Genomic DNA, 11,306 nt, shown 5'->3' with positions numbered 1-11,306 from the left:
AAACTCATGGGGACCTGGGGTGACCAGAAGTTTGCCAGCCAGGGTGTGGGGTGCAGGGTGAAGGTGGGCAGAGCGCGAGGAGAAATGAGGTTGTACTGAGGCTAAACTCAGTTTCGCTGGAATCCGGCGGGAGATCTGGACGCCCCAGGAGTGGCTGTGCTGCAGGTGCTTTTATTACGGGTTCTCGCACAAGTCTGCCTGCGTCGGAGGAGCGGTGCCGAGGGGCTGCACGAGCCGGGGAGCTACCCCGTGCCTGGCCGCCGCCGGAAGGGTGCAGGGGACCCTGTGGAGGGGCGGGGGGGGGGACTCCGGTGGGGGCGGAGTCTATATGGAGGGCGTGGCTTGGTCCTCGGGGGCGGGGCTGACGAGGCAGTCCCAGAGACTGGGTGGCAGCGCCCACGGGGAGGAGGAGTGACAGTGGGGCGGTCCCAGGGGTGGGAGAGCGGTGCTCCCGGACGAGCCTCTGGCAGGGTGCCCGCCCCGTCACGTGGGCCCCAGAGCCGCTGCCGCGGGTGGGTCTGCTGGTGCTCGGCAGTTGGTCGGTGGCCGGTGGTGACCTGTACTGGGTTCCTGGCTCTCAGGGTCGGAGGTGGGAGGGACTCGCGAGCGGCCCGCACACCTGAGCCTCTCGGACCGGAGCCTCGGCCCCGCGTTCAGGTCAGTAGGCTTCCCGATGCCCCGGGACTCGCCAGGGTCCAGACTGGGCTTCCCGACAGTGGCATTGCCTGGGGAACCGAGACCCCAGAGGCAAACCACACGGGTCCTGGGGGTCAGTCAGTGTTCTCCAGTCCGGGAGCTGGTCCCAGGTGCGAGGTCAGGGACCTCACCCCCTTTCCTGGTCAGAAAACTAAGAAGAGGGTGGGTAAGTCCTGTGGATTTGCTTGGAACCTCCACTCTTAACTTTCCGGGGGCCCGCAGACAGCCCGAGTTCTACAGGTGCCAGGGTGGCGCTGGTGACGCCGGCGGTCTACGCCCTGCGTGGATATGGATGGCCCAGCTCCGCTCCCAGAACAGCGAAAACTAAAGAGAGCCCAAGGTGGCGTGGAAGCTATAAGACATCGTTCGGGCAAATCTCTGTTCAGCAGTGCTTGCGTCCCATACTATTAATGCAAAATCACCGCGTACTTTTCAAAAGGTCAGGCTGCTGAGTCCCAGTAGACTGCAGGATAGGGATGGTCCTGCTTAAAAGTAGGTCCTCCTCCTCTACAGACTCCAGACCCCTGTTTTTTCTTTACTGAAAATAAGATTATATATTTAAAGACCAGATCTTCCAAGGTTTGAGTAGGACTGAAATACACGTTCTGTTCAGTGCAAGTCAAACTTAGAGCATCTGGATATTTGGTATAGATCTTTCCCTTTTCACATTTTAGTCTACTTCCTATCTTTCGCTTCATCTCTCTCCTCCATCCTTCCTTAATTGGTTTTAATACAAAACTGATGGGTTTACAGATTTCATGGTGTTCACTGTGAAGTTAAATATTCAACTACAGAAAGGTAGTTGATCATAGATAAATAATTTTCAGACTGATTATTACTGGTATAGTCATAAATTCATAAATTACTATATTCATATTAGTATAGTCAGATATAATTCAGCCTTCAGACTTCGATTATTAGTAGGAGGAAAACCCTAAATATTATCTGATTTAGAAGGGTTAATTCTCTTGCGGGCTCAAGAGAGCTCATTTGAGTGAATATTGAACTTACATACGAATGTTCTATGTACATATTTAAAATACTTTGAAAGGGGTGATAAGGGAGATAAGTGAGTCTTTCACTAACTATTGCATCCATATGAGATTTTATTTAACCTTTTGTTGTTGCTGAGGTGCTGGTTGCAGGGCCTTGCACATGCTAGGCGAGGGCTCTACCACTGAGCTACATCCTAGCCCTTCTTCAACTTGTTTTAATTATTAGCAGTAGTGTTGCTTTGAGATTTGGTGATGTGCCAGTTACTAACTTATTGGCCACTGGGAGAGTGTCGGTAGTCTGTTCTTCACTGGGATAGGTAAGGCAAATGCATTATGACTTTAAGACTAATGGGAATGATACAAATGACATGGGGGTAGGAGCAAAGTTGTGGAAATTCCTATCTTTCTTCTGAGCAGGAAGAGTCTGGAATAATTTTTTAAAAGGGGTCATGTATGTACATGATAGGCCCCAAAGTATTTCTCCTGAGTTTCTCCAGGTGCTGGTGTGAAGGTGACCTGGGCTGTGAGAGCTGTATAGCCAGGCAGGCATGGATTAGCCTGGGGAAGTGGCCAGTCATCCAGCTTGGCTCCTACGGTGGGTGGTGGACGATAGAGCTGATGACTAGGACAGAACATGGTCCCAGCTGGTCATAAAGGACTGGGACAGTAGTGTGGACTTTGTCTGAAGGGACAGGATGGGGAATGGGAGTCCATGTGAGCTTCTAAGCAGGAGACTGACTTTGAGTCTGTGAGCTTCTCCAAGAGACCTTGACTCCTCCAACTCCCTGTCTGACAGAAAATCCAGTAAATATTTGTGGGACGAATGGTTCAACATTAGAGCAGAGCTTCTGAAACTTTAACAAACCCAAGTCACATGAGGATCGTGTTCAAATGCAGATTCTGAGGTCAGTTGTGGGGTCTGGCTTTCTGCATTTCTAATTTGGCAGGGAGGGTGCTTGTCACATCACCATGTGTGGCAAGAATGTAGAGAGTCTGCAAACTAGTTGTGCTTCAGAATTGCCTGGGGAGCTTTGTAAACTATTCGTATTTAGTAGATCTGGGATATTTTTACAAAGTTCCCCCAGGTGATTCTTCTAATTGCCAGACGGAAATAGGTGTAGTGGACTCACAGTGTTTGGGAGGCAGTGACCAAGGGAGGCAAAGACACTGAGCCGTTAGGAGTCTGGAAGGGCAGGTTAGGGTACAAATGATAGGTGAGGCCTTATTGTGGGCCTGAAAAGTGAAGTTGGGTCAGGTAAAAGAGACCCTGGAAAGACAGAATCTGTAACAGGACAGGGGCTAAGGAGTGGGAGATGTCAGTCTCAGTCTTCTGTAGAATGATTGGACAGGATGATAAAAAGGGAGAAACAATTTGGGGAAAACTTGGCTTTGGACATGAGAAGTGGTGTACTGTTTAGATGTTAATGTTTGGAAGGTTTTAAAAATTGACCATTAGATCCCCGCCCGCCCCCCCACTATGATATATAAATCTTTTCATGATGCTCTCCTGCTTACAGTCCCCTCATGGATCCCCTAATGGAAAATGTAAGGAAGAGTTAAAACAAACACACAGACAAGGTATTTAAACATTTATTAAGTTCCACCGATCACTCACCCCCATCTGAGATGTGATACTCAGTCATCACCACTTGGTTAGGGCACAACTAGGCTGAAACTCTTGGCAGCTTTGTGTTTCCTGAGTCACTATTTTCCTGCTTCCTCTTTCCTCAAGGGAGTTCAGCTTCCCTTGGCCTTTATGTATTTTAATATCATTTTTTTTTGTTTTAGTACTTTATGGCACCTACCTTACCCTGTTTTCACAGAACCTAGGAAGCCTGAAAGGTGAGCTGTATCCTCATAATCCCTTATAGACTTTGTGTGTATGTGTGGTATTGGGAATTGAACTCAGGTTCTTTGCACTGAGCTACATCTCTAGCTTTTCTTATTTTGAGACAGGATCTTGCCAGATTGCTTGGGCTGGGCTCAAACTTACCATCCTCTTGTCTTAGTCCTTAGAGTAACTGAACACCACTGCCTCACCCTTATACACTCTTAAAGGCAGATCTGTTGGAATTTGTGGGTTTCCCCAAGGCCCAGTCTTACCTCCACACATCTAAGAGATTCTGCCCTGGAACAATCTATTGAGCTTTAGGTCCAAATCTCTTTAAGGCCTCTGAAGTTCCCCAGGGGCTACCTACTCTGAGCGTTATCTTTAGCAAATTGACAGTTTCTAATGGCCTTAAGTTCATTGCTTCCATGCTCCTTGGTAATCCTTGCTTTCATCTCCTCTATGTCTCTGTTACATTCATACATACACATTTATGTACACTTAGAGCTGAGCATAACTTATGCATAATACTCTTCATCACCGTATTCCACACTGTGTGGTAACCTTGGCCTCTAACACATCTCTAGATACCAATGGGATATGATTGCTTCTCTGATAGAATAGAGCAGTGATGGTGAACCCATGGCATGTGTGTTATTTTTCTTTTAAGACAAAAGATATTAATGTGTGAGTTGTGTTTTCTAAACTAAAAACTCAATATTCAGTTTAATTGCACTGTTGGGACTTTGCAATAAATAAATGGATTTTGGGTTGCAGGTTGGTACTTGGTCTCTAAAACCAAGCTTGGTTTGCTATTACTGGGATAGAGTAGCATATTTGTAGAATCTTCCAGGCTATGTAGAAGCTGGCCCTAATTTTGCTTTTCATCTCCATCTCCACTGTTTCCCAAGCTGAGGACATCAACAATTTCTATTTTTGTGATCTGCTCTGCCTTTGCACATACTACTTGCACTTCCCAGAAAGACATGTTAGGCCTGCTCCGGAGGATGGACAAACTCTTACTAATTCTTCAGGATGTAGATCAAACTCTTGAAACCTGCTTACTTTCGAGTCTTTTTTATTCTTCTCATATGTATGGATCACAAGTGTAGATCTCTGTGGTCCTACTCAGTGACTTTATTTGTGTGTCCTTCTCCATGCTCTGAGCTGCTTTAGGGCTACATCAACTCTTGTGTCCAGCCCCACACTTGGCAGATATTCTGGGAGAATTTATGGTAGATGTGGGCTCTGAGATGGCTGGTTTTGGGATGTTTAGCTCAATAGAGGGAAAGGGATGTGTCATTTTGTGTGGGAGATGAGGTAATGAACAGGAGCAAAGCTCAAAGACTGGGAAGAAGAACAGGCCCAAAGAGGAGTGGATGCACTTGGTGGAGCATTGAGGTTAGGTGGGGACATTGGGAGAGGAGAGGCCGGAGTCTCAGCCTGGGGAGAGATGTGGGAGCCTCTGAAAGCTGGAGCTAAAGAATTTAAATTTTATTCTGATGATATTCAGTTTTTTGAGTATGGGAAAGGCATGATAAAAGCCATGTTTTCAGGGGGATTCTGGGCTGCAAAGGGCAGGGTGGAGGGACACAAAGGGACTTCTTGTGAGGACAAGCTATTGGAATTACCCATGGAGGTAGATTAGAGCTTAAATCAAGGCAATGACAATAGCAATGGAGAGGAGGGAACAGATGGAAGTGAGCTTGCCAAGAAATCCAGCAGGATTTGGTGACTGATTGGATTTGAGGGAGACAGAAAAGAGTCAAATTGGGCATTGACATTTTGTGCTAGTTTGCTGGAGAAGAATGAGGCAATTGTGAGTAGTATGAGAGCACGGAGGAACTTCTTGGAAAGGGGAAGGGAAAAGAGGGGCATTGATTCCTTTTGGAATCAGAAGGGATTTTTGGGTACTTTCTTGCTTGCTCTTTTGGTGCCCCCCCCCATTTATGTTTTTACCCAAGAGGATGGTGAAACTCAAACGACCTGCCCAAGGTCTCGCAACTCTTGGTGGCAGAATCCATGCCTCTTGGCCAGGGGTTCTACCACGTGTACCACAGTGAGCTTGGCCAGAGGAAGCTACCAGACGGAGCAGATGGAGACTGCATCAGGCAAAATGGAAATGAGACCAGATTGGGGTGAATTCAGTCTGTAGAACAGCTAAATTTGGTGTCACACAGGTCAAAGACTCAGGGAGTAACTGCTAGCAGCCAGTGCCAATGGGGGCCTGAAAGCTCACGAGGTCTTATATGTGGAGGTGATGAGGTTGAGCATGCTTTTATAGTGTCAGAACTTTTATACTTGTTATGTTCAATATGGATACATGTGTATTCATTGAATTTTTCTGGGATTGGAACCACCATTGAGTTTTACCAATTCCATGGAAATCTGTATTCCACTATCTAAACACCCCTTTCCCCTCAGACAAATGTTAGGAACACATCCAGCCAGTTCGTAAGAAGTTATGGGAATGGGAGCAGGAAGGACCTGTTAGGACTTTCTCCAAGTAGGGGTCTGTACAGGGCCAGGGGCAGGGATCCAGATGACTGAGTGAGGGCCAGACCTGTCTGTTTAGGAGACAGGACTTTATCTAGATTCTGCACTGTTGCTAAGAGACTGGCTGAGGCTGGAGTTTCCCTCCCCCTCTTCTTCATCCTTCCTTTTTGTGCCTCTGCCTGGCCAGGCTGCACAGACTCCAGCCTTCCAGAATAAAACCTTGGCTTTGTCATGGACCCTAACATAGTGGTCACTTCAGTTTGCTAAGGCAGAGTTGGGTTAATGCATGGGAAAGATTAGATTATCACTTGACCAAGGACTCATGGAATATGGGGATTCAACTGTGAGGAAAAACTTGTGAAACCACCATGGCTTTGTGTGTGTGTGTGTGTGTGTGTGTGTGTGTGTGTGTGTGTGTGTGTGTGTGTGTGTGTGGTACTGGAGGTTGAGCTCGGTGTCTGCACATTGAGCTACATCTCCAGCCTTTTTTATTTTTTAAATTTTGGGACAGGGTCTCAATAAGTTGTCCAGGCTGGTCTTAAATTTGCAATCCTCCTGCCTCAGACTCCCATAAGCATAGGCCACCATTCCCAGCTTCCAAGCTCTCTTTTGATCTGTGTAGCTGAGTTTTGCCAAATTCTACCTTATCTTGTTCTGAGGTTATATGTACACACACACACACACACACACACACACACACACATGCACGCCTATCTCATAGTAGAGTAACAGGTACAGACATAAATTGCAAACTTGAGTATTGGGTTACCCAAGGCTTAGGAACGTCTCATGCAAAGGTAGGTGGTTGGAGAACCCGTTAACAAATCTCCAGAAAGAGATTAGTTAGCCCAGGTGCAGCTATGGGAAATAGATCTCCCCTGGCCTACAGCTCCTGTGGCATTTCCAGCAGACTGTACTTTGGGTATATTTGTTTCTCTCTGGGGATGAGGACAGTATAGGGAAGGAATGATCCAGATTCTAAGGTTTCTCTGCCTGCTTAAGGGTAGCCAATGCTTGTTGATTGCTGGGAAGGTGTTTGGTGGGACAATCAGAACCACTGCCCCAGCTCTCCGGGGTAAAGTTGTGTACCAGTCACGTGCAGTTTGGGCTCTCTGTCTAGCCAGGGACCACTTTGAGCTGAAAAGTCACTCCTGTGGCTTCAGTGGTTGTCCCAAGACATTTTCTTAGCAAACTTCTCTAACTTATTCCTGCCAGAAAGACTCAGAGAACCCTGCCAAAAGGAACCCCTTGGTGTTCTCTGTGTGTGTGTGTGTGTGTGTGTGTGTGTGTGTGTGTATACAGGAACAGAGATCAAGAAAGAGAGGTGTATGAAGGAAGAGATCTCTTGTAGGGAGTAATGGAACAGACAAGGGCAGAGCTACAGCTCAAACTAAGAAGATGTTGCCCACGTCCAGGACAACTTCTCTGAAGGATAACAGGTTTCTTCTTCCTACGCAAGGGCTTGTTTCCCCTAAATCAAAGAGGTTTTTGCACAAGTGACTAGCTCAACACTAGACAGCTTCATGCAACAGAGGAGTAGACAGGCCTCACAGAGAACTTTCTCCAGAGATCCAGAGATGGGGAGGGAGTGGAACTTCCAGCTTGCAGCTTCTTCTTCCCTTTTTTGTTTGTTTTGGTTTCACTGAGTTCCCCAGGCTGGCTGGCCTTCACTCATGTGATCCTCCCACCTCACCTTCCCAAAGCTGGGATTATAGGCGTGCACCATACCTGGTTTCAGGTTGGAAGCTTTGATAAAGGGCTTTTCTCATGAGTTAGGGATGTTAGTCCCATTTTATGAGAAGCAAACAGATATATTTTCAACGTGGGGAATCAAACCCAGGGCTTTGTGTGTGCTAGGGAAATGCTGTACCATTGAGCTACAACCCCAGTCCTGGGAAGTTCCAAAGCATTTGATTTGATTTGATTTATTGTCCATATGGATGCTTTTGAGAGTGAAAGGAGGAGTATAAGTGCTAAACTACATGGACCCTGGGAAGATAGGACTGTCCCAGGAACACAAGGATGCGTGGCATTAAACTTATAAACAGGGTTTAAAAATCCAAATTCTATGAGCACCCCAGGCATTCGAGGGGAGAGGGGATAATGGGGAGTGGATTGGCATGGGGATAGGTCAGAAATTAGAACTTGATTTTGGCGGGAATGGCAGTTCTTCAACATTTTACGAGAGTAAAAGAACAGTTCTCGTCTCTGACACTGATCTTGACTGGATGTCATGAAAAGGTTTTATTACATAAGCTCCTCCTGTGACCAGCCAAGACATCTGGTTCCTCAGCGCAGCATTGCTCACCTGGTAACAGCAAAAACAGCCCGTATATCTGTCTAGATTTTCACTTCATCTGAGCACTGGTCCTGCACAATTTCCAGGGTGGGGATTATTGTCCTGCTTCTGGAGAGGAGGAAACTGACTCCTCCTGTCCCCCACTCCTTTCCTTCCTGGTGGGCAGCAGGTTTTCTCTACCATTAGGGCTTGGCCTCCCTCACCCTTGAGGACCCTGGTAGCTCTAGAATGGGGGCTATGAATTAGACAGTCCTCCATCTTGCTGTTGCTAGTTTTAGCAAGTCTCTTTACCTCTCTGAGCTTTAAGTTACTCATTTAAACAGTAACAGACCTACTGTGATTAAATAGGATGATGCAATCAGTATTGATTACACTGCTTGGCACAGCATAGACACTCAGATGGTATCACCATTATTATTCCTCTTCTCAGGAAGCCCTGTCAAAAGGGCTTCACATCATCCAGAGGTTTTATCCTGAAATTTCAGTGAGGAATAGTATTGTCTGAGCTTTTAGGTGTGACACCAAAAGGGCAGTCATGGTGAGCAGAAAGCCCAGGAGGCAGAAGTGCATGGCAGGATGGGTAGTAACCTGGTTTCAGATGGCTGGTCACCAACATGCAGGACAGGGGCAGTAAGTGGAGCGAGCTCAGAGCCTACATCAGCTCAATGAGACGTGGCAGGTAAGTCCAAAGTCCTGCCCTGAGGCTCCCAAAATCAATTTGTGTGTGTCCTACCTGTCCATGTGAAAGCCCACACAAACTGGCTAAGCTTGGCTGCATTAATAGAAATCCTGAGTTTATACCTTGGTATGGGATCTTTTCCCTGCATTTGTCAGGACTGATCATACCTGAGACAGTGGGACAGGGATCCCAAATTCTGCAGAGCTTTGGAAGGATCTAAGAACAGACAGGAAAATGCAGGGTTGTAGCTGCTCTTTTCCTGTGGGTATGGGAGTTATGTGCTGCATTGCTCATAGGGCAGAGTTGAGAAGCCATAATAGTGAAGGTTGAGGAAATTAAAGAGGAGGCAGATTTTAGTGTGAGATGATGCCATAAACATTCCATATACCAAAGCTTGTCTCTAGAGCTGAGCAGTTGTCTTGGAGCATGTATTGGAGTGTACCAGAAAAGGGTATTTATTGCTCAGGTGGTATTGACTAGGAGTTTGTGAAGCAACATGGGAGGCAGGTTGTGCTGAAAGATTCTATGTATAACTAAAAAGACTGCAGGATTTTTACAGAATAGGCTTTGTGAATGAACTAATTGGGACTGTTGGAAGTGGGTCCTAAGGAGTTAGAACACCTATGGTTCTAGTGCAGGTGTGAAGGAAGAGAAGAATACATAGGGCTCTCTGATCAATCAAATGCCATGGGTTAAAGGGCATGGACTTCTCTTATGTAATTGAACAAACAGATCAAGAAATAACTTAGCTAGAGTCCTGCCATTGTTAAAAGTTGAACAAATTGGGACTATAGATGGCAGGCTTGAATACCAAGCTAAGAAGGTGGACTTTATCCTGTCATGATGGAGAATACTGCTAACTTCAGAGCAGAGATGACTTAAGGCAGTGTGGGGTGGAGTGAGGACATGAGGCTAGGGAAGGGCGGCTGTGTAGATGCTCCCCAATCCCAAGTCACAGGCTGAACATCCCACTTAATGATGGGTCAGGGGAGGGGAAATGCTCTGAGGAAATGTGTTTGTGGGTTGAAACTCCAAGGCTATGATCCTCAGGAAGTGATGTACTGTCTGTATTCTTTGCTGCCTCCTTTGGCCTAATCACCAGACTAGGGCATGAAGGCTCTTGCAGACTCATGGACCACCCCCAAAAGATTGTGAGAACATAGTATCTTGGCACCTGGAGAACCAGAACATGTGGTCATAGGCATTGTTCTCCCAGCATCAAGGAGAGTATATGTCTTAGTTACTTTTCTTTTGGCTGAGACAAAATACCCAACACCTACAATTTAAAGGAGGAAAGGTTTATTTAGCTCAGAATGTGTAGAGGTTTCAGTTCATAGCTGGCTGGCTCCAAGGCAGGGTGGCATGGCAGAGGGCATCAGAGAGGAGAAAGAGTCCATGGCAAGCAGGGCAGGCAGATGGCAACAGGCAGCAAGCAAGTGACAAGCAACCTGTGACCCTTTTTCTATCCCTTATATCTTTTCCAGCCTACTGCCCCTTAGGGTGGATAACACTCACATCCACGGTGGAGCACCCTTAATCCCGCCCAGAACTAGGCCAAACCAATCTGTGGACTGATTTAGTAATCACATACCCTTGATCCCAGCATCACACACTCCAGATCCAGCCACCTCCAAAAAGCCTTGCTTACGATCACATGGGGCTTTGGGAGGATATCTTCACATAAACCGTAGCAGTATGACAGGTATAGAAGTGAAGAGGGGCTGTGTGGTCTGAGGTACTGGGCTCACAGAATCCAATAGATGATGGTGGGCATTTAATGGAATGATTCAGAAGGGCATTGATGAAACCAGTGAGGAGTCTGACTTGCAGCCTGGGCCACAGTGCAAGGTTCCAGCCCCAGGAGGAGGTGGGAAGGGCTGTGGCCACCAGGGCTTTCTTCAAATATGCTGAGGTTTTGGGTGGGGTGCAGTTGATGGAAAGGAAGATGGAGAGCTTTGTGGGTAAGCCACGTGGATGTCTGAAGGCTAAGATATCCTGGGCCGGTGGCAGGGAGGGAGCCTGGCAGCCCCAGAATTAGAACTGGCCACTGGGTCTAGGGCAACTCCCATCCTTTTAGGAGCAAAAGTAGAGCATAGTTCCTGAGTATTCTGAAGTTAGTAGGCTCATGGCCTCATGGATTATTTCAGTCACTAAATCCTTTGCAAAGTATCCTCTTCTCTGAGAGCTGTGGTGGCAGGAGTGGGAGATGAATTAGAGATGTCTCCTGCCTGAATGGAACTTAAAGAATGTGCCCCTCACTCAAAACAGGCTGTAATAATCACCCACAAAAATCGTACTCAGAGAAAGAAGAGA

At 46.9% G+C, this 11,306-nt stretch overlaps 1 protein-coding gene across 11 annotated transcripts in view; it reads left to right on the top strand.

Moving 5' to 3' along the window:
* The first annotated feature begins 51 nt into the window (after positions 1 to 51).
* The window catches only part of Ppfibp2 (PPFIB scaffold protein 2), a 156,735-nt gene continuing 145,480 nt past the window's right edge, over positions 52 to 11,306 (top strand). For 5 of the 11 annotated variants that reach the window (XM_087211768.1, XM_087211765.1, XM_087211766.1 and 2 more), the window contains exon 1: positions 492 to 657. The gene's annotated coding sequence lies outside the window, so the exon portion shown is untranslated. Of the gene's footprint in view, positions 166 to 474; positions 658 to 11,306 lie in introns of those variants that run through there. The other 6 variants (XM_021243191.2, XM_087211762.1, XM_087211764.1 and 3 more) reach the window with 5 other exon arrangements.

This window comes from Heterocephalus glaber, unplaced genomic scaffold (genome assembly GCF_053883595.1).
Source record: "Heterocephalus glaber isolate CG9 unplaced genomic scaffold, H.glaber_assembly_v1.0 deba00001428, whole genome shotgun sequence".
Taxonomy (NCBI): domain Eukaryota; kingdom Metazoa; phylum Chordata; class Mammalia; order Rodentia; family Bathyergidae; genus Heterocephalus; species Heterocephalus glaber.
Note: the sequence above shows the minus strand (reverse complement) of the source record. Positions and strands in the feature narration are given on the sequence as shown.